The sequence below is a fragment of the Melozone crissalis genome, unplaced genomic scaffold (assembly GCF_028551555.1).
Source record: "Melozone crissalis strain CALT ecotype California unplaced genomic scaffold, PUWL_Pcris_2 ptg000073l_1, whole genome shotgun sequence".
In the NCBI taxonomy this organism is placed as follows: domain Eukaryota; kingdom Metazoa; phylum Chordata; class Aves; order Passeriformes; family Passerellidae; genus Melozone; species Melozone crissalis.
In genome coordinates, this window is record NW_026535850.1 from 2,696,408 (window position 1) to 2,717,799 (window position 21,392).

The following is a 21,392-nucleotide window of genomic DNA, read 5'->3' on the forward strand; positions in this document are numbered from 1 at the left end:
TCTCCCTGCTGGTGTAGTGTTCTAAGCCTGCAAGAAAATCACCTTGAGCTTCAGGCAGAGCCTTGGGTGTGGATGGAGACTTGACAAGTATAAAGATGCTGCTGTTCCATCCCTGCCTGCATTGCCTGCACTGCAGAAGGCACAAAAAAAATCATGTGAACCATCTTTAGTTCTCTTCAGAATACAAAAAGGTAACAAAAATGCCCAAACTCACATCTATCAGTTTATCAAGTACAGCAAGCCGTACAAACAGGAGTGCAGGTGTGTTTGGCACTCACAGTGGATGGAGCTGAGTGTGAACATCTGCTCACCCAGTGTCCCCCCTCTGGCCTCCGTGTCTCTCCTCTCTTGCCAGCTGACAGCCACCAGCTCTCCTCAGCAGCCTGGCTCTGCTCCTCCTCCAGGACAAGTCCTTTCCCCTTCAGAAAGCAAACCAAAGGTTTGGAGAGCATCTGAAGAGATCAGTGTGTGGAAGGATGATGAAACAGGAGTCAAGTGAAAGCCCCTTGGCTTCTCTTCCAGCAAAGGCTCTGCCCTCATGGACCCCCTTCCCTGCAGCCTCTGGCTCCTGGCTCCAGCCCTCTGGACCCACAGCTCCCCAGCAGCTCAGACATTTCCTGCTGCCTCTTTTCAGAGGAGCCCTTTCTGTGCTTGCCCCGCTCAGACTGCAGCTGATGTTAGTGGGGCAGCAGTCAGCACCACCACCAGGGCTTGCAGCTCTCTGTGAAGCCACTGTGAGATTTTCTGTCTCAAAAAAGGCACTGCCACTGATAGCTGAGCCTGGAAACACCTCTGGGATCAACCCCTGCTCCAGCAGTGTCCCCTCCAGCCCTAGGGCTGTGCTCAGGACGGTCTGGGATGTCCCAGGACTCCATCACCTCTCTTGTGGAGATGGCCTGCTCTAGCCACCCTGCAGTAACCATTTTTCTGTGTTTAAGCAGTGTTTTCTCTATGTTTTGCTGCTGGGATGGCAGCGCAGCCAGTGGGGCAGCAGCCACTCATCCAGCATTTCCTCAGACAGTCTATAAATACCTGCACTCCACCTGTAAAACCCATCACCATGTGCACCCCCCTTACAGCTCCAGCTAATCCACATACAGCCAGGGATAACAATTCTTTTGTGTATTATCTGGTGAAGAACAGACAGATAACTGTAAGCAGTAGCACCCTGGTTAGGTGAAATGATAGTGTAAGTAATGAAGATCAGGTAGGCTTTGTTTCAGATAAGGAAAGCAGCAGATTCTATCAAAATGTAAATGCAGCTCAAAATCCAGCCTCAGTGATCACTTAGAGGTGCTTTTAGAAACACCACCAGCCTGAGATGCAGAGGTTTCGCTTGGGCTGAATGACACATCCTAAAACCCTGGTCCGGGGCTAACACGTAAATTGTTGATTAGATCTATTTATTCACACCCCGCAGTGATGGGGGAGACTCGCAGCTCCCTGCTCCTCCTCTGGCTTTGCAGGATCACAGGCACATTCCTGTTATTGCTGCTTGCAAGAACTCTGCAACCCTGGGAGCTCTCCAGCAGCAGAAACAGCAGCAATTCCAAGTGACAGGCTGCATACATTAATTCTGTATTCACATAACATCCTGTTGCAAGTGAATGACCCAAGCAAAACTTCCTGCAGTCTGAAGGATCAGGCAGAAAAATCAGAAGAGAGGAGCCTGAGTCTTTTGAATCAGAAATGTTGTCCCTCATTAGAATTTCCAACATCACCACCCTTACTCCTTCCAAAATGTAAACACATAATAAAAAATTAAACATTTATCTGGCTTGGAAGAGTTCTTCCAATAAATGGGAATTAGTTCTACAAAACATCAGGACAGACAGAAGGAGATTACATTTCCTTCCCCAGCTTTTGCTGGTAAAGCAGGGCTGCAAAAACAGAGCCATATTTATTTTTTAACTGGGAAGCTTCCTCAGGATGCCAAAGGAAGCAGCTTCAGTAAAGCAGAGCCATTTGTCTCAGTGTGCGTTCAAGTAAAAACAAATGCAAAACCAGCTTCTAGACCTCAAGGAGCATCAAATAGCTTTTTAATTTATGTCCCAAATTCCCTGCAGATTCTGAAATGAGCAGAGGGCAGGGTTCTGAGAAAATGCCTCGCTCAGTCAAGACAGCTGGATGGATATTCTGAGTTTTCCTCAGAGGAGAAGGTGCTTTTGCCCCAGAATGGAGCAGGCACAGCACGTGGCTCTGGAAGGATCTGTGGAAAAAGCAGACCTGTTGCTTGTGTGACCCTATAAATAAATGTATGGAAAACTGAATAGCTTGGGAAAGAAAAAGGAGAAAAAAAAGAAACTGGTGCCCCATCTGAGCAAGAGGACAATTTGCAGGCAAGAGCTGTGAAGGAGCAACTGAAATATTCCTCACAGGAGCCATCTGACTGTGCTGACTGCTGAAAACCCTCTGGCCTTGTCCCTGCCCGCCCAGAATCAGCTCTGTGGAAGTTTCAGTAAGTCAGGCCTTAACCCACAGGGGAAACTGCAGGGAGGAAGGGCCTCAGCAAGACCATGGAAAACACTCCCTAATTATGGAAAAAGATAATGCTGCAAAATTATAGTTAAGGGATATACACGATCCAGACTGAACGACAAGGACAGACCAGGGATTAGCCCCTAGAGCCAAGTTCTTTGTAATAACTGCCACATACATCCCAGGGCCCAAATCCAGCATCTTGTAGAGCATATGGCCACAAGTATCCTGGTGTGATAAATAGGTATGATTTGTGCTGATAAAAATTGAAACAGTAATCAATATTGATACAGTAATTAATATTTGAGAATAATAAAATAGTTAATAGTTAAAAGTTGTAATGCCAAAGAAGAGAGGGAGAGGAGGGGCTCCCCCCCCCCCTTCCCAGCAGATGTTTTCAAGGACCACAGGAAAGAAGCTGAAGATACAGTTGCTAAAAATGAGCAAGAACCTGGTTCGGTCCCAGAAAATGCTAATTATAAAGTATTTATTGCCTTGATATGTAGATGCAGTGATACATTGTCTTGGCTTACATTGTACTGGCTTGGTGCGCCTGTGTAACCCAAAGGTGAATTAAAGGACAACGAAGAAGACTACAGAGCCTTCATCAGTGACGACCCCCAAAGACTTGTGCGACCACCAAACCGAGTGGTGGCGCATGTGTGATAAGGGTGGTAATGAGGGCAGAGACAGAAAAGTGACGAACCGAAAATAGGAGGAGATGGCATTGACACATGGCATATAAGGGGTGATTTTCACTTGTCAAGCTTGTATGTGAAGTGGCAAGGGTCATTGAACCCTGCACTCCGTACCCCGCGGTATGTCTTGCTTATGTGCTATTATTGGAACCAAATTATCCCTTATTTTAATCGAATTATATTGCATCCAATTTTATATTTTTCATTTTAACTATTCAATTAAAATTGTTACTACTTTTAATATTGTTTGGCTTTTTTTTATGATGGGATAATCGGGAAAACATAACAATTTTGGTGCCAAAACCCTGGGAGACTCTTTTAACTCTGGGGAGGTGGATAGCTTCTGGGAAGGAGCTCCCCACCAGACTTTGAAGTGGTCCCAAGGCTAGACCACTCTCCCTTGAGAAAAGAGAGGGTTTTTTTTTTATAATAATGCATAAGCAAATTAGTTTATAAGAGCGTGCAAAAAAGGTTCCCATCAGAGTGCCGGCTTATAGGAGAGAGAGTACCCATAGAAAACTGCTTTGTGAACGAAGACCCTCGTGAGAAAAGGAGGCTGTGAGTATCACGGGGTTTTGGGTTGGGGGATGGCTGTATGCATGTGTCAGTGTGTGTGGAGTGTCTGAGACGGGGGCTGGGCAGTCCCGGACCCCCGAAGAGATGGGACCTCCCTGTACCGTGTTTTTGCGTTCTCCGAGAGGAGGCCGGCCGGAAAAGGAGGGAAGCAAAAGAAAAGTAAATGAGTGGGGACCCCAGGAAGGTCTGACCCAGGGGGAAGGAGGGGATCCCTGGGCCAGGCACCCGTAGGAAGGTCCTTGGGCAGGAGATATTGACTCAGTAGGAAGACTGAGAGAGTGAATGAATAGGTTTGATTTCCTTGGAGGGGTTGATAGCAGGGAATTTAGTATGTGATTAGACGGTGAGAGGATGGGGCTAATATATTAAAAAAGAGGGAGAGAGGAGTGGAACAAATAGATTGCAAAGGGAGAAATAGGAGTGAAACAGGTAAATTGAAAAGGCAGTGTGACAGTGTAATAAGTGAGGCAGTTGAGCCACGAGGTGAGTGTGGGAAACTAAGACTCTCCTGCTACCGGGGATTTCTTAGTTTGTCGCCGCCAGAAATGGGTCAGGGAAAAAATAAGTTCCTTGACCCAGGGGCTGCAGATTGTAGGAAAAATTCGCAGTGGTTTGAGGTATATGGGAACTGTGAGGGGGGTTCTCAGGGAAGGAGCATTCCTCAGGACAGCCCACTGGGGATGATAATACGGTTTTGGGATGAATGGGAATCCCAAAGGGAAGAAAATCAAGAAATTCCGAGGGCAGTGCCTTAAGGACATAATATAAAAAAAGTTTTAAGTAAGCATCAGAAAAAGTATGAGTCCCCAGAAGAATGGTTAAAAAGATTAAAAAGAGACTTGTAATTATATTCAGGTATAGATACTGATACTGCAAAAGAACAGGTTCTGTTAAAAATTCAGTTTGTGACCAGATCTTGCAGTGACATCAGGAAAAAGCTGGACAAATTAAAAGATGGGCAGGACAGGGGACTTCAAGAGTTACTGAGAGAAACACAAAGGGTGTATGTAAACAGAGATGAGGAAAAGCAGAAAGCAGATGCCAGAATTTTGGTGGCAGCAGTTCGAAAAATGCAGGCAGCTTTAAATACAGGAAAAAAAAATCCACAAGGAAAAACAAATTACAGATGTCAGGATCTATTTTTAGGAACACAAGATCTGTGTGGGTTTTTTTTCCCGCCAAAAGAAAGGGCACTTACAAAATTCTTGCCCTACCTTGAAGGATGCAGGACCCACCTGTTTTTACTACCATAAAAAGGGGCACCTACCAAAAAAGTTGCAGGAAGAAACAGCAAAATAAGAAAACTTTTCAAGAAGGTCGGGGGCTCTGTTTAATGAAGAGAACCAAAACACCATCAAAAGAGCCCTAAAAAAGTTATATTTTTAGTTAATACAAGAGTTTCTTAGCTGACAGTGACAAAATTACCCCAGGGATGTGAGATAAGTTGTAAGCGAGTTTCAGTAATCGGAATTACAGGAGAGGCTTTCCCTGTTCCTGTAATAAAGTGAGTACAAATTGAAACAAATGACAAATTTGGAGTAAATGATTTATTATTGATACCAGAGGCCAAAAATCATTTGTTAGGCAAAGATTTAGTAATAGCCTTAAATTTACAGATAAAACCCTGTAAAGGAAAACTTAAAATTTATTTTTTAACTAAAAAAGATAATCTAGAAATTAATGACAGGGGTTGACATTTAGGTGAAGTGGGAAAAAGTTGAGAATAAAGGAGTCTGGTCCCCTTCGTCCCTCATGGTCAGCACAAGCCTGTGAATTTTATGCATTATTTCATACATTATTAATACTAAAAAGGCAAGAAGGGACTATTTATACAGACTCGAAATATGCTCTTAGTGTAGTACATACTTTTAGAAAAATTTGAAAAGAAAGGAAACTTATAAACAATTAAAGGAAAGGGTTAATACATGGGGGATTAATAATTTAGACATTTGAAGCTTTAAAAAGGCTCAAAAAAAAAAAAAAAACCAATAGTTCATATAAAGGAACACCAGAGAGGGAGGGATATTAGAGTCAGAAAAATAATTTGGCTGATAAAAAAGCAAAAAGAGTGACCTTAAAAAAAAAAGATACTGAAATCATGACCTTAAAAAAAAAATAGAAATTCAGCAGGAGACACTTTCCCTTCTGCTAGCAAAACTGGCAGCTATAAGGAAATTAGGAATAACATTTAAGAAGGGAAAGTGAGTTTTTCTTGATGGCAGAATTATGATGCCAAAACAGGTGGCATATTAAATCTTAAATAACTTGTATAAACGGACACACTGGGGAACAAGAGCCTTTTATGATTACTTTTTAAAATTTTATGGATGTATAAAGATATTTGAAATTGGAAAGCAAATTACCCAGGGGTGTCTCACCTGTTAAAAAGTAAATAAAAAGGTGTTAAGAAGCCCTCCCTCTGGAGGATGCAAAACAGCCTACAGGCTATTTGAAAAGATCCAGGTTGATTTTACAGAATTGCTTAAAATGGGTCAGTAGAAATAGTTGTTAGTTATAATAGATCAATTAACTCAGTGGGTTAAAGCATTTCCAACAGCTCAGGCTACTGTTCAAACTGTAGCTAAAATATTGTTGGAACATGAAATTCCAAAAATGTGATCATATGGTGGGATTTAAGTTGATTTATATTAACCCTGATTTATTAAGAAGGAACTAGGCATCCTGGAGTAGCTACGGACCACAACTCCCTTGAGCTCAGAGGCAAAAGAACGCCGGTGGAAAAAGAATAAAAGACTTTCTAAATCAGTGGAAACGGCCTAAAAAGATCGAAGATCTCCTCCAGGGTCACCCACCAGCAACATTATTAGAACTGTTTACAAAACTGCAATTCCAAAAACTAAGATTGATAACACCTATTGTTAAAAAAGCTCAGAAACAAGTAAAATGTTGGGAGTGCAGTAAACATGGTTTAGGGTGTCATCCACGGATATGTATTGTTTGCACACTTTGCTTTACCTCATGGTGGAAAGTAACTAAGAGGGAAGAGAAGGAGCGACAATTGATTTGTTTGTTTTGCTATGATTATATATTTAGCCGGCTAATTATAGAATGCATTACTAGTGATTTTTTTTTGATATCTTTGAAACTGGGAGATGGGACCCTTCCAACAGCAATTAGATTAATAGAAAACTTAGGTCAATTGGTTCTAGCTATATAGGCTATAGCACAAATTAAAAAACAAGCAATTTATAACATTATAGACCAGTGTCTCATAATTAATAGTTGTTGTGGAAAAGAAGTCTATACACCACATAATAGGCACATTGCAGTGGCATATTGGTGCTGTGAGTGTGCTTATTGGAGGCGACGACTTAATGAACTCCCCGCCCTTGAAGCAAAAAATAATTAAAAAAATCTTATTGTGGTTGGCACATGCCTGAAATTTTGGAAAATACAGGTTTATGGTATTCTGGCCTAATCTTTTCCCTGTTCTTTTCATTTTAATTATTTTTCATTTTAATTATTTCTTCTTAACCAGCTAGAACTGAAAAATGGCATTTAAAAAGGAACAAGCAAACTCTGTGGGGCTATGGGTACCGAGGAAACCAAAAGCACCAGTGACTAGATCCCAGAATATTACCTTTCCTACCGAGAAGATTGGCATCTCGGCCCTTGGTTGCAACCCAAGGGACCTTGAGAAAGGTAGAAAGGTAGATTTCCTGAGGATTATTTTCACTGTGATCATTCTGGTACCCTTGGCGGTTGGCCAAAGCCAGAAGGCCACACTAAACAAAGTTTCGGCAATGAAAAAGCAATCAGAGCAAAAACCAAGTCCCAGCAATTTCAACATTTGTGACTATTGCAATCACTCTGTGTGGATTAAGGACAAGATGGAATCTGTGTTTGTGACACACCCGTATGTTTGTTTTGCCTGCTACAATTGCAGCAGTGTTATAGATGTTTGTATAAAGGAAGGAAAGATGTATTGGGTAGGAAAAAATCTGGAATATAATGGGCGAGCTCCTTATTCCCATGGTGATCAAATTTGCCCTCAATATAAAAGATTTGTTTGTTTTGAAAGAGATGATAATAAAAAGGATCCAAGTATTAACATGGGAAATCGGACACTAAAAGAAAAATTGAAAAAAAAATAAAAAAAGAGAAAAAAACAAAGGGGAATAGAGGAAAGAACAGGAAAAAAAGAGTCAACAAAATTGGCTAAATTGTATAAAAAGCTAAAACAATACTACAAAGATTAGGATCTGCCAGCCTCGAATAAGAATCTGTTTGTGAGATTGATGCAAGAATTGCTACGGAATTGGGGCTATCCAAATGTTGGATTTGTGGAGGTCTAAAAATGGCTAAAAGATGGCCGTGGAAAGGTGAGAGCTTAGCTCCAGAGCAATTTTTAAAGTGAAACCACACCCAAATTTCTGGAACATTAAAGAAACCTGAAGGATGGATTTTAAGACATCAAGTAATTGAAATTATTTTTGTAACTCAAAAAGAAAAAAAATTTAATAAAATAGTAGGGCATACTCCTTGTAAATCCACATTGGTGGTTAATATGAATGATTGTTCAAAAATTTGGTGACCTAAAAACCCCATTGAATATTGGGGACCAAAAAAAGAAATAAATTGTAAATGGGATAAACAGATTAATTTATGCTGGTACAGAAGTCCTGGAGCTAACCCCTACCAATTCATCAACAGCCTAAGGCCTTATTGAAAACAATTGGAAAAAAACTGATAAAAAATGGAAAGCCTCAGATGGGATATATTAAATTTTTGGGCAACAATAAGAAAGCTACCACAGAACTTGCTGAAAAAATTAAAAGGGTGGGTCATGTGCCGGTACAAAAGTGAAATTCAATTTTGAAAACAAATGGTGGAGTAACCTCTTTGGAAGTGTTTGGAAGAAAAAGTTGGGGTTCATGTTGTTGTGTTCAGTTCTGGGACTTCCATTTCTGCCCTGTATGATTCCCTGTTTTATTAGCTTAATTCATTTAGTGATTCAGGGGATGCAGATTACAACTATGTTTCAAGATGCAGAAACCCCCCCCCCCCAAAACAAAATTAAAATCTATAATGATATTAAAAGCTAAATCGACCCCTGTTAAAAAACAAAAACCTAAAAAGATTGAAATAGACCAGGAAATGTTAACTAAACTCAAAAGAGAGTATAAAAGACTAGAAGCAGTAATAGAAATGTTAAAAAAGTTTAAAGCCAAAAAGACACAACGAGAAAACCAAAATTTTGAAAAATATAAAAAATATCAAAGCACAGCTTTTAAAATACAGCACAAATCATAATGATCAAAAAGAGAAATGGGAGATTTGTGATAAATAGGTATGATTCGTGCTGATAAAAATTGAAACAGTAATCAATATTGATGCAGTAATTAATATTTGAGAATAACAAAATAGTTAATAGTTAAAAGTTGTAATGCCAAAGAAGAGAGGGAGAGGAGGGGCTCCACCACCCCCCCCTCCCCCTTCCCAGCAGGTGTTTTCAAGGACCACAGGAAAGAAGCTGAAGAGAACCTGGTTCGGTCCCAGAAAATGCTAATTGTAAAGTATTTATTGCCTTGATATGTAGATGCAGTGATATGTTAGTCTTGGCTTACATTGTACTGGCTTGGAGTGCATGTGTAACCCAAAGGTGAATTAAAGGACAACAAAGAAGACTACAGAGCCTTCATCAGTGACGACCTCCAAAGACCTGTGCGACCACCAAACCAAGTGGTGGCACATGCATGGTAAAGGTGGTAATGAAGGGGGAGATAGAGATATGACGAACCAAAAATGGGAGGAGATGGAATTGACACATAGCATATAAGGGGTGACTTTCACTTGTCAAGCTTGTACGTGAAGTGGCAAGGGTCATTGAACCCTGCACTCAGTACCCCGCGGTATGTCTTGCTTATGTGCTATTATTGGAACCAAATTATCCCTTATTTTAATCAAATTATATTGCATCCAATTTTATATTTTTCATTTTAACTATTCAATTAAAATTGTTACTACTTTTAATATTGTTTGGCTTTTTTTTTATGATGGGATAATCGGGAAAACATAACACTGGGAAAAGGGCTCAGAAATGGTCATCCTGGCCACAGGCTCAGGCACTTGTGCTCCAGCAAACCTTCAGTCAGGGCAGGGTCTGAGTACAGAGACAGCAATGCCAAAGGGACAGATGTGAAAAGGAGTTGGAAAGATGGTGCATCCCCTCAGGGCTGGGGCTGCCTCCTTCACCACCAGGAAATGACAGCAAACACCGGAGAATGGGCTGAAAACACAATGTCTGCAAGATATCTGTAGGTCAGAGTTTAATTTATGAAATTACAGAATAAAGTTGACAAATTTAGGAAAAAAAAATCTCTTCAGAAATGCCTAGCCCCCAGAGCTGCCAGCCTCTCCCAGAGTGTGTGGTCAGTCACATCCTGCAGCAAACACCAAACACTGCAGTGTCTGCAGTGCCTGTCCCACACAAGATCACACATTTGAAGCCTGAGGCAGTTGCTGTGACTATGGTTGATCAAACCTTCAGAACTGTTTCAGTGACCCTGGGACCCAAGTCCCATGTTTTGAAAGCATATTCCCCCAGAAATTTCCCATTTCCCAAGGAAAATGTTGGAGCTGTGGGCCTGCTGTGGCTTGCTGGCTTTGGAAGGAGGAGGGATGCTAGTCAAACTGGAAATTCAAGATAACCAAGGCTGGAGGCACTGCCAACACATTTCAGAGGAGGGAAAACATTTTTCTTCTAAAGCACTGTTACAAGCTTGAAATAAATGTGCAGACTGTTAAATAAAGACAGAGCTAAAAATAGGCCTGTTATTAAATACCTCTTCTTTATTAATGAGGTTCATCCTTCTAAACAGCCACACGAAGGTTATTTGAGCTATTGCAGCAAATCCAGCCTACTTGCACATAAAAAACAGAGCAAGATATTCCTCATCAACCAGCACACATTTGAGCACCTCTCAGCAGCTCACAGGCTCACAGCATCCCCAGCTCAGCAGGGAGGAGATAAAAGCAAGGAATGAGAGATGTCTTCCCTGGGAAACAGACTCTCTTCCTTCAAAGCACTTTTCTTCCACCAAACAATGTACATTTAACCACGGGAATGGTTCCACTGCTGATGTCTGCTGCTATTACACCACCAGCAGCCTGAGCATCATTAAAGTGAAGTTTGAAATTATTCTGAAAGCTGCAGCTTAACCTCCTCCTGTTGCACTAAAACCACTGCTTGACTCTCAGCACCTCATCCCCTGGTTTATGGCCACTCCTGATCACCTGGAATACCCTGCAGGGCTCAGAACTCCACAAACCACTAGCAGGAGTCATGGCTTGGCTCATGAAAACACAGCACTGCACCCTTGTTTTGGCAGCGTCCACAGCCTTGTCCATGGCTGCGTGTTAGAGAAGCTCAGACTTTATTCTGGCTGCTCAGAAGCACAGTTAGTTTTTGGCAGAAGGAGCATCCCTGCAAAAGTCTTTTGTAACCAGTTTGAAACCAGAACATCATGGCCAGCAAGGGACAGGACTGACCTGACACACCAAAAACCCGCCCCAAGCCCACTCTGCTACTTAACCTGAGCAAGCATTGTAGGGCTTTTCCTCACCACACCAGTGCTGCCAGGACACTGCCACTTCTGCAAATGACAGAAGAGAAGTTTTACCTGCATTTGGGGGGCAAAAGCTGGCTCCCAATTCATGGAATTGGGGGTCCCAATTCTGTACAGAAATGCTGAAACCAAGCTGCAGGGCAGGACATTTGTGCTGTGATTCCCTGCCCAGAGCTGGCATCCTTCAAACACATCCTCCTGCTGGAGCAGGGGGCTGGGAACCCCTGTCTGCTCACTGTCCCAGCATCTCCTGAGCCCCAGTCCTGTCCTCTCACCAACAGCTGGAGGGAAACATCACCATCCCTCTTACCCAGACCAGGACCAGGGCATGGAGGGTGTGCTTGGTGAGCCCCATCTGCCTGGCACTGCCCCACACACCAGGCAGGAGCAGCACCTGGAGCTTCAGCCCTGGCACTTCTGCCAAGGACTTGGAATTAGGCACAAGTGTTAGGGACACTGTGCCCCCTGTGATGTGAGGATGAGGGGCAAAGGAAAGCTCACAAGGGTAGGAAGCTGAGAGAGGAGCCCATGAAGGCAGCTGGCAATAAAAAGGACAGGCAGGAGATACATTAAGGAGATGGAAAGCCTCCTATGCCAGAAGTCAGATTGAAAACAAGTAGAGGGAGAACTACCAGGGACTATAACTCAGCTTCCAAGCACTGAACATTTGCTCTCAAGTCAGCCTGGCCTTTCCTACCTGCTGGAATCATCCTCCAGCTCTCGTGTTGCTGGCCAGACAAGATTATAACAACTCCAGAGTCGAGATTCCTCCCATCTGCACATCACTAACAAGTCGTTTTATAAAGAAACGTGGAGAAGAAGCATTTCATCTAGTATAGATGAGGTTTTTGAAATTCCATTTGCCTTCCCTCTGTATGCAAAACCGTGCTGATCTGATGAGGCTCCTATTTCCTGGATTAGACATGTCAAACTTTGCAAAAACGAGCATACCCTGGTGGTTTCACTCTGTATTTCACAGCCCTCTCTTGACTGTGCTGCCATAAATATTTCAGAGACCTGCCCACCACTGTCTCAGTTAGGTCTGGGTCAGTGAGAAGCCAATGGTTTGGACAGTGATGAATTCAGCAGAGCAATTAGCAAGAGTTGTTGCAGCTCAGGACATCCCAGCGAGCAGCAGGAGCAGACAAGGTGTGAGGGGACCCTCAGCAGCAGCCAGGTCACCCCCATGTGGCACAGGCCTGGCACAGATCCTGCTGCCTCCTGCCTCCCCTGCCTCAGGAACCTCCTGTCAGCCAAATCAGTGCTGCCTCATTTGGCCACTGGAATCCCCTGGAGGACAGACTGGCAGTGAAACTGGGCTAAGGTACTGCCCATCCTCAGCCCTGTCCTTGCACAACAAGCCCTTCAAAGCAGCCCTGAAAACACCTCCCTGCTGTGGCTGCCTGCAGAACTGGGCTCCCACAGGTGTAAAACCTTGTTTGAGCAGCAAATGAGACGGGAGAAGACCTGTGACAAGCAGGAGCAGCAAAGGTAGCCTGAGGATCCTTGGGAGCTGCAGCCATGGATATTTAAATGCCAAGCAATGTATCACTGGCTCCCTGCTGAACATGAGATGGTTTCATCTTTGCAGAAGCAGCACCAACAGCATGCGCACATCAGCTTCACTCTGGCAGCCTGACCAGCAGCAGCAGCTGTGGCTCCTTGGTTTTTAACTGGGAAATCATTGGGCACTGCAGAAAATTACTCTGGGCAGCACAAACAGTGGGGAGTCACTGCGGATTCAGCTCTGCAAGGCAGAGCTTTAACCACAGTTGAAGGTGCAGGCCAGCTGAGCTCCCTGCTCTGCCCTGAGACATCCATCCAAAGCCCAGAGAGATCCACGCTGCACCGTGCCAGTCACAGTGCCAGGCTCTGCTCCATCCCTCCAGTCTGCAGGGAGCTGCTCTGCAGCAAAGGCAGCCTCTGTGCCCCACTGCTGCCTCTCTGCAGAGCAATCTGTAAATATTTTGATATTTCGGCAGTGGAGGTTCTCACTTGTCCATCTGGATTGGAAACTGGACTCATTAACTCCCAACTGTCAGCTGGAAAAGCTGCCAGAGGGTTTCTGCCACATTAGGGAGCAGCAAAGGACTGCTGCCATGGGGATGGGCAGAGCAGAGCCTTGTGCAGCCCCAGCTCTCCACTCATCACTGCTGGGGGGTGATTAATGCCCTTTTCCTTTCCCAATTAAACCCCTGCCTCTAATATCCTTGCTCTGAATCTTCACAGCAAACTCTTCCCAGAGGAGCCACTGCTGGGTGGAAAATTTCCCACCACTGCTGGGTGGAAAATCTGCTGCTCAGTGATACAACTAGATGGCCAGAGAAATCCAACTTCCAATCATCATCAGGAATGCTGAACAAAATATTGGGAGATTTGGTGCCCAAATAACAAAAGTAAAATATGTTCCAGCTCCCAAGGGTACTGTCACATGGAGAAAGTGTATTCTGAAAGAAAAAAAGACTGCAGAGGAAGCACAACTTCAAACAAACTCTGTTACCTGACCAGGAGGAGTCAGAGCAGGGGTGTGAACCTTCACTCAGAGGAAACAGCAATCCCACTCACTAAACCCCAAAAAACCTCCAGGTTCCTGTGGACTCCAACCATGGACAGAAGGAAAAGCCCCACAGATGATGCCCAAAAGTCTAAGAGCAGAGGTGCTGGAAGCCTCTCTGGGGCACACATCTCCCTTCAGTCTGAGCCTGCACCTGCTGCATTATTTAGTGCCAAGTGAGAAAGAAGCAATGCCTAACCGAGTGTTAAAGGGCTTTGGGAAGTTTCACCAACCTTTCCAGAGCCGTCAGCTCCGGCTGCCTGGCAGAAGAGACAACTGATCTTGCTTCCAGATTACAGGCAGCACAGTTCTTAGGGCAACTGTCTCTCTGTGTTAGCATCCAGCCACCTCCAGCAGCTTGAAGTGTGCTCAAAGTGCAAGGAAGCACTTGATCAAAATCCAGCTCACACTGTAGACAGCGAGGAACAAGCACCCAAAGCATTACAGACACAACAACAATCGAATTTGGGGAGGGATTTGACAGGTTACAGGTTGATGACACTGCTGCAGTCCCGGTGGAAATGTGGATTGATGCAATTAGCAACAGGGAACTGGAAACTCAGCAGAGGAAAACTGGGAACACATCTATAAAAGATGAGCTGCTGCACCATTGTAGAGAAGCACAAAATCCTGCGTGAGCTCAGAACAGGAACAAGTTGAAACAGGAGTGAGATGGGGGAAACGCAGCTCCAAGCTCCCTCCCAGTGCTCAGAACTGTAGATCCAAATTCTAAATTCAAACACTTGAATTTGCTTCCCCCAGAGAGACTGGCCTAGTTTGCCGCAGGGATACAATGGGAGAGGGAGTGGGGGTGTCCTGGAGACATGGGCAGCAGAAGGCAAACCCTGAGCCCAGCCAGGCTCTGCTCAGCTGCCAGTGAGTGCAGCCACATGGAAAACATGGCAAGATGCAGAACCAGTGGGATGGACACGCTGCCAAGTTGCGTGGCTCTGCTGCAGCACCAAAAGGTGAATCCCTGTGCAGCCACAGCAGCAGCTGTGCCAGGTCAGCTCCCTGCCAGCCAGAGCTCAGCTCACACTGGGAAAGTGTGGCCAGAGGCTACAGGGATGGGCTCATGCTGGCAGCAGGGCCCCAGCCTTGGCTAACACGTGCTGAAGGTGTCAGTGCCAGTCCTCACAGGGATTTCACTGCACAAGAACCCCAGGAGACAGAAACCCAGGCTGGCAGCAGGAGACCAAGGCCGGCTCCTCTTTGTGCCACGTCCCCAGTGCTGGCATCTGTAGCAGTCAGAACATGAGGCAGGACACCATTTAAGTCTTTACAAGAGTAACCAAAATTACTCTCCTCTGTGAATACTGACAAGCTCCCCATTTCCACAAGCCCTTCACTGCATGTGCCCAACATGGAATAACTACAAAAATGAAGCGGAATAAGGCACCCAAGCAGTGGAGAAGGTGCTTGTGAACAAACCCTGCAATGAGGTTTCTAATGACTGCAAGTATGTACATGTTCTGCTCCAACAAAGCTGGTGGGGATCTGCCAAGCTGACTAATGAGCAGTGACACCATACACCTTCCATACATAATGGTACAGAAATGGAATATAAGTATATACTGCAGCTCTGTGGAACGCAGGGGCTTTTGTAGCCATTTATGTTATACAAAGATTTACATTTGGAAAAGTCATTCTGCTATATCTGGCAGAAATTTCAAGACAAATGGAACCCATACTTATTCTTTCAATGATAATACTGAGCACAGGATAAAGCTCTTAAATTCAGAGCACTTTATAAAAATTAATTACTACTTAGTTCACCCTTGTGAGGTGGGAAGGTATTATACCTGCATATACATGAGGACACCAAAGCACAAGTGGATTAAACAGCTCGTTCAGGATCCCAGAGACAGGCTAATTGTTGAAATATGTATGCACATGTGCATCTGTGTGTGTTTGAATGGTTTTGGCCCCTCCAGAGCCTTCTCAGCACACAGAGGCCAAGCTGCTCTGCTGGGCTCCTCTCACCACAGAGTTCCAGGCATGTCTAATGAAAGACGCCAACCCAAAGAAAGGGAAGAGATTTTTTGTGGTTTGCACAGACGGAAATAAAAGCTAGCTTTCAAACAGGTGAGGAACAGAAAAGCCATTGTTAAAAAGCTGTGCAGTGCTCCAGTGACAGCTCCTAATCAGCTTGCCACTGAGCAGCGCCACACCGGAGCACAGCAGACCTGGGAATCCACGTGCCAACAAACGTTATAAAACCTGGCCCTTGACAAATGAAGAGAGAAAGGGCTGTGGAGCCAGTGACAGAGACACAGGGGGCTGGCAGCCCACTCCTCCTGCTCCAGTGACCTGAAAGCCCTGGAGCAACCTCTCCCCTCCTTGGACACTTTGCTCACCACCTCCAGTCCCTGCACTGGGTCACCGAGTCCTCCTCTCTGTGTGAGCACCAGCAAAAGCACACATTGTCATGGGAACAAACAGCTCTTGGAGCATCTGCAGGGCTCCTGTCAGTGCTGGCAGGTGGGTTCCAGAGGCATGCTATAATTAGCAGTTACCTGGACGCAGGGTTTGCCACTGATCCGTGGCATAAAACACTTCCAGGTCTTCAGGATCAGCGTCATCCTCTGTCCCCAGCTCCTTCCCACTGTCATCTTTTATGTCGCTCTCTTCTATTTTTGTAAGGGCAAACTCCTTTTGGAGAGAAGAGATTCAGCTCATTAGCAATTGCATCTGGGTAATTTAGTGCTGGCTGAGAATACAAAATTTTTTCCCTCACCAGCAGATTTTTTTTTTTTTGACATCTGAGATTCTTTCCACATGGTTAAATTCAGATTTAAAGTATATAAAAGGTTAAACATGCATAACTAGCATGACATTTGTGCTGAACAAAGCAACACAACTTATTTCCTATTCCAGAGCAGGTTGCAGGTTTCAAACCAGCTCTCACAGAGCCTTACCTGTATTTCAGTCAGAGGCAGGAGCCCTGGCTATTATTAGGGTTGTATAACATTGTAAGACCCCATTTTCCCTTGCCTAAAAATATGTCAAACTTTTAACTTTTTCAGCTGAAATTTTCCACACGAGTGGAATGCCTCAAGGCTTGTTGGTTGGTTTGGGGTTTGGTGAGTTTTTTTGGGTTTTGTTGGGTTGTTTTTTTTTTTTCTTTTTCTTAAATGCACTTATTTCAGGCTTGGAGAAGATTTCAGCTAAAATAGTTCAGCTGTTTCCAAAACAGGACATGGGAAAAAACACACTGAGCTGCCCACATTATACAAATGTGAGGATCCTCTTCTCCACCCTCTTCCAGTGTTCTCCAAGGCTTTTAAAACAATGAGGCAGGGATTTAATCACCACCTCCATGGCAAGTGCAGCACGAGGCTGGCAGAGGTGTGGGAGAGCAGCCAGCACGAGCGGCTTGATGTTACACCAAGGGAAGAACAGCAGGGAAAAAAATCCTTGCTGTGAGGGAAACCTTGGTGTTCAATGGAAAGCCTCCCTAGGGAGCTGGTGGGAGTCACAAAAAACTCTGGAGAGTGCACAGAAATGACCTGTACTCTCACACCAGGCACTGACTCTGGGTCTGGGCTGTTCTGGTTCCAGCAGAAACAGATGAACTGGTCCAGGCTCATCATCCCCACAGCTCAGTGCCTGCTGAAGGGAATATTTTCAGCTTCTGAGATCACCAATTCAGTCACCACTGAGGAATTTGAGTTAACCACCCTACAGGGAATGATTAGTCCTAATTGTTGGCAATTATGATGGAGTTACAGCTCACTTCATGAAGTGTTTGGTTCTTAATCCTTAGGATGTTTTCACAGGGAAAAATGTAAGTAAATTCAGTGGTTAACTGGGAAATTCTGGGACACATTCTGCCTTCAGTTCTTCCACTCCTTGGGAAAAAATGCATGCACATTTTCTGTCAGAATTTGGATGCTCTGCACATAAATATCCGTTTCCAGCCTAGAAGAGTCTTTCTGAGCAACAGAAATGTCAACCTGAGCAAAACACGCAGAGTAGCAACAACAGTGTGGATGTGGCACTTGGGGACGTGGGCTAGTGGTGGCCTTGGCAGCACTGGGTTAAAGGTTGTACTCAATGATCACAAAGGTCTCTCCCAACCTACACAATTGCACAATTCCATGATTGTGGTAACACACAAGGAAGGCTGACAAACCTATAGAATGTTTTTATTTCAGCTGTGGAAAGCGACTGCGATTTCAGAGATGCACGAGGAACCAGATCTTAACTCCTGCTTTTGCTGAGTGCATCAGGGGCTTGGAATTGTTTAATTTATAACAAATGGTTAAAGCTCAGGAACAATCACAGCCATAAAAGCCCAGGTTCTGCAGATGAAAATCAATGTTAACATTTTCTGAGCCAAGACTCAACAGGACTAAAAAACAGTGAGTGGAGCAGTTATTCCTTAGCTGATTTCCACAGCTCTGTGATTATCCAAGAGGGAGTTAGTGATACAGGCTATTGTAAATTTACCACCAGGCCTCCCAGTGCTGGATCTGTTCAAACACATAATGGAGACAGCTGATGTTTACCAGCTCTGCTCAGGAAAAGTGTGGGGTTTAAACGTTCAGTAAGGATAAAAGGATGGGACTTGATTCATTTAAGTGCTACTGTCACTGCCTGGCCACAGTTGCTTTGCAATACCCCATTTTCATTAGCATTTCTAGCAAAAACGGGCAGCACCACACAAGTGATTCTTCATTTACACAGAAATCAGAAGAACCCTTTCTGGTTTGTTTTCGTAACTCAACCAGGAGAAAGACATTTCCTAAAGAATAATGGGCATTTCCTTAAAGGCAAAAAGCATCCGTGTTTTATCAGTCTGAAGTCAAGTGGAGCAGCCAAAACTTACAGGCACTCTCTGTCCCAGGCTGGAGCAGGAGAGGAGCACAGAGCCCAGCAGCAGCAGCAGGCTGATTCTGGAGGTGCTGGATAGGAGCCTGGCCCAAGGAGACATTGCCACCAGCCTGAAATGCAAAGCAAAACAAACCCAACAGTATTTTTTTTCCCATTTTTGCAGGTTTCCGGACTCTTTACACAACACATTGCAACACAGCGTGGGATCAGGGGTGTGACATGGCAGGAGGCACAACACCTCGAGGTGTAAGCACAGGGACTCGTGGGGCTCACTGCTAATGGGGTTTGTGACAGGTAATGCCAAGAACTCATACTGACCCCACAGGGGATGATATCTCTCCTGGAAAATATGAGGAGACCTGCAAGATTTGTTTAAAATCTCTGTGTCAGTGCCATGGATGACAACTGGAGGGAAAAATAAAAAGCCGTGCAATCCCGTGAAGACTTTTTATGCCTGTGCCTCATTTTAAGCACTGAAGTAGCTGCGTTAATTCAAATTAAACAAAACGACCAGCTGTCCAAGGAGCAGGGGCTCATCTAATCCATATGTAGGTTTTTCTTGAGGAAAACAACATTTTGCAGAGGTCAGCAAGGTTTACTCAGTGGTTCCTACAGCACAAGGCTTTCCCTGCTGCTCAGAGCAGAGGCTCAGCCCAGCCATGGGGCCAGGAGCTGGCTCTGACCATGCTCAGGTGTTCCAGGGAGCAGAGCCATGGCACAGACCCACTCTGATGGGGCACAGAGCTACCCTGATGGAGGACAGAGCCATCCTGATGGGGTACAGAGCCACCCTAATGGGGTACAGAACCACCCTGATGGGTACAGAGCCATGGCACAGACCAACCCTAATGGAGCACAGAGCCACCCTGATGGGTACAGAGCCACCCTGATGGGGCACAGAGCACATCACGGGGAAATGAAGGCTGCTGCTGCTGCTGTGGGTGCCAGTGCCTGGGCACAGAGCAGTTGTGCCCACCCTGCGTGTGAGCACACACACGTGTGCCCCCAGTGCCTGACATGAGGCTCGGGATCCACCTACAGCCTTCAGCTCTCTGCTGGGCTAGGGAGTGCTGCAGCCTGCCAGCACACAGGCTGCACAAGTATTTCCTTTGATTGGCTCTAAATTTACACGCTGCTAAATTAAACTAAATGAGGTCTTTTGAAAGAAGATAGGACTGATTAGTTCCGTTCAAACACTCTTTCATTACTCATCCCTCCATCAAGTCTGCTCCTACTCCTATCCAGGTTTTAAAGAAGTTCCTCCCCTACACACAGTCCGAAATATCTTGCTTTGCTGTCCATCAGGGTGGCACATCAGATAGCAGAGCTCTCCCTCACTGAAGCAACCACTTTGTGTCCCACAGAGCAGAAAACCTGCTCACAGCAGCACCCAACACCAGCTCCTGGCACCAAAGAGCCTCTGCCCCCAGAAGCCTTCAGGGACGTGGAGGGAAGCCTCCTCTCCTTCCACCCTTTCACTGGTACCTTGTCCCTACACTCCACTTTGTTATTTCTTCCTTTCCCTGCTTGGTTTTTGCCAGAAAAGGAAGAGGAAACCAGGAGAGGGACAGAGCAGAGGTAACAGTGCACCTGATGTACTTCTGCAGCCTCCAAAAACTCCTGAGCCAGGGTCTTCCTGAGCAGCAGCCTCTTCCTTTGAGCCACCTCGACCACATCAACTGGATTTTTCTCATTAATTGGCTTTGGAACAAAGCTGGAACAAAGATCTGGATTTCTGACACCCACAGCATGCCTGAGCAATGAGCATCCCCCTGCTTAACTCACACAGTTCAGGAAAGCATCACCTCCCAGTTCCTACTTCAGTGTCTCCTCTTTCCTAAAGGGTCAAAGAACCACCTCAAGGGCCCACAAGCCCCTATTAAACCACAGCTGGAGTAAAAGAAAAGCTCCCTGTTTTCATAAGCCAACCTGTGGCCAGAGCCTCCAGCTCTCTCCTGGGACATGGCCAAGCAAATCCAGGCTACAACCAACACCCAGGCTCCTGAGCTGGCACACCCAGAGCACAATGCACAGCCTCAAACTCCCTCTGCTCCCAGAACGTGATCCTTGTGCCCTTCTGGACAGTCCCACAGTCCTGACCTCAGTCCAGTGTGACCACAACACACAATTAATTCCCTCTCACCTCAGAACAAACTAAAGCTTTTTACACAGGAACAGGTTTCTTGGTTTGATTGAGGTTTTTTCAGTTATAAAACAAGCAGCAAAACTGGAATAATGAAAAACAGATGTATCCTTCAAACTTTATCTGCAAGCCTGGAAATAAAAAGAGGAAAAAAAAAAAAAAGAAAGAGAAATTCGACAAAGCAGTGGCTGAAAGCAAACGCACACTCCCAATAAAAATAGAGCTTACGTGTACCGAGGAGGCTGCTAGCAAATGACAGCACAGCCTCTTCCAAGCCTCCAGCCTCCTGCCTGCCTGGCAGATGACATCTGCACAACAATTAGCACTTTGCTTCAGTCCCAGGTAGGCAGGAGGAGCCAACATGTGCAACAGGGGCTCTGGAGCTCCTGGAGAGGAGCTTCTGCACAGGCTGACATCTCCTTACAGACAGACACACACAGAGAGCAGGAGAGGATTTCCACACAGAATGTTCTGTGGACACAATGAGAGCAGGAGAGGATTTCCACACAGAATGTTCT

General features: G+C 45.0%; 1 pseudogene; it reads right to left on the minus strand.

Annotated features, from left to right (window-relative positions):
- Positions 1-21,182, minus strand: part of LOC128946070 (nucleotide exchange factor SIL1-like) — a 216,388-nt pseudogene extending 195,206 nt beyond the window's left edge.
- Between the last annotated feature and the right edge of the window lie 210 nt (positions 21,183-21,392).